Below are 2,329 nucleotides of genomic sequence, written 5' to 3'. Positions count from 1 at the left end.
TTTATTACTGTTTTTACTGATTACATTTATTAAAGTGTCTAGTTAAGGAGGTTCTACAGGTACTCTCTAGTCAGTTGAGAGATGAAGAGAAAATCTTCAAATTCATCGATTCTAAGTATTCATAAAATATTTTCGTGAATTTTGATGACGTTAGAGCTTATATCATACCCATATTAGTCAAAGCGAGGAATAATTAAAAATATCGTGTAAGTGCTCCTTTGACTCTGGCGGCTTATAATGGAAGAAAATGTGGTAACGTCGCGAACTTGACAGTTCTGCTCATATGACCGTGGTTATTTCACAATTTCACATAATTCTAGAGCGAGTACTTCTCCGTAAGCGTTCGTAAACGTTAGGTGCTTAAGTTTGAGGTGCTGTCATACTGTGGTGCTGTACTGGCTGTACACTTTTCGCGCGGGTGCAGTCGCTGCGACATTGCCAAATCTCCCTTGTTATTCGAAGCACGCTACGTGAACTGTGATATGGCCTGTTTCAATAGCCAATATCACAAAATTTTACGCGATAACCCTTGTTTTTCTCGATATTTCTGAAAAGCTTAGATTAAGATCTATAAGAGCTCCGTTTTTTGAATCTCTGGTAGGTCGCCTTTATATAATTAATATCTCGTTTCCTGTCTCCAAGAGCCCCTCTGCCATATGTAGCTTATGTTAAAAACTGTGATTTCAAAATTTATTTTTGCAAATTTTTACACGGTAACCGATGCTAAAATTTTTCGAGCACTTTTCTCGCATCTCAATTTATACGTCCATAAAGTTTTTTCCAATTTTTAGATACATCCATTATCTATAGAACCTCCTTAAGATATAATTAAGTAAGGTATCGAAGATATAATAGTTATTGAACAAATAATAAAATGATACGATCGCGTGTTTTTACGGCAAATAATACAATTTTAAACAAACACTTTAAAAAAGTTTGGAACCCGGTAACAAGTTTTAAAGTTGTGTTGTATGACATTGAATCATATTACTCATTCCGCGAGCGATAAAGCTCAATGTCGAACATTGTTACAAATAATTGGACACACGTTCGCATAATTCAGCAAGTAAAATGCTGCGTTGCGCATGTATTTGCCATTATCGTAGCTAATTACCTGCATTTAACTGCTACTTAAACAGTGGCTTATCGTTTCTTAGTTGTTTCATGTAATTACCACTATTACAGTCTGCAAAAGTAGTCGATTGCTCTTTTTGCCGAATGTCCTTCGAAACGCGGCCATAATCTACAATAATCTAACAATAAGCCAATTCAATGAGTTTTTTAGTATGTGGTGGGGCTAGAATCTGTGTCAAGCTGGCCCCCCCATGCGAAAAAAAATATACAGAGTGCTCTCAAATCGAATAAACGTTTATACCAGAATTTGTTGCTATTTTGTTGCTTTAAGATAGCGTAAAAACATTTTGGAAATATAACGTTGTTTAAGATGTAGTCAATATAGTGCTATTTATTAGGTATTCGGATATACGTATTTTCTAAAAAAACGTAAGGGGCGTCCACTGCCGTACTGCCGAGCCAATGCCGGATAAAATTCGGACACTGCCTTAGCAATGCTATGCAATACCTCCTGCACTGCCACTGCCACAAGTCATTATTACCACTCCCCATAATGCCGTCAATATGATAGGCCACTACTTACTTTTTTCAGTCCACTGCCGAAATTTTGTACACCAATGCCGGCTGTGAATTTCCCCTCGCATATTCCTCTCTGTTGCGCCTCCTAGATATTCTCTGATTCTGTTTCTCATGTGCGTTTAAATTCACTATCGCACACACACGTACTATTTCCCCTCTTCCAATACCGCATGTTCCTGCGTCTGCGTCATTCATATATTCTCCGTCTTTATCGTGTCCACTTCCAGACCGTGGTCACCGGTCGAGGTATAAATGACGCAGCGCAGACGCAAGTCGCGCAAGTTTTCACACTGCTCGAACATGACACGTCGTGGCTCTCGTTCTTTCATTCAGATATGCGCCTATCTGGCGTTCATCACCGTCACAATCGCGGCTGATCAAGGTGAGTCGCAAACGATAGAGAAGCGACGCTTGCGGTACGGAAAACGTGCGATAAATTGTTGTAAAAAGAGTTATTCGAATATGATCTCATTTACAATCTTACAGTAAGGCAATAAGTCATTTATTATTTTTGATCGAATATTCCAACGTAATCTCGTTTTGAGTAACTGCCAAGTAACAACTGTCAATTAAATGTTTTGAGTAACTGCCAAATTCTTTATAAATGCATTTATAAGACACATTTACTACAACGCCGGAAAACTTTTATGTAACAAAATAAATGCTTTATAATAAA

Source organism: Temnothorax curvispinosus, unplaced genomic scaffold, assembly GCF_003070985.1.
Source record: "Temnothorax curvispinosus isolate PA1 unplaced genomic scaffold, ASM307098v1 QBEX01008651.1, whole genome shotgun sequence".
NCBI classification, from domain to species: domain Eukaryota; kingdom Metazoa; phylum Arthropoda; class Insecta; order Hymenoptera; family Formicidae; genus Temnothorax; species Temnothorax curvispinosus.
Note: the sequence above shows the minus strand (reverse complement) of the source record.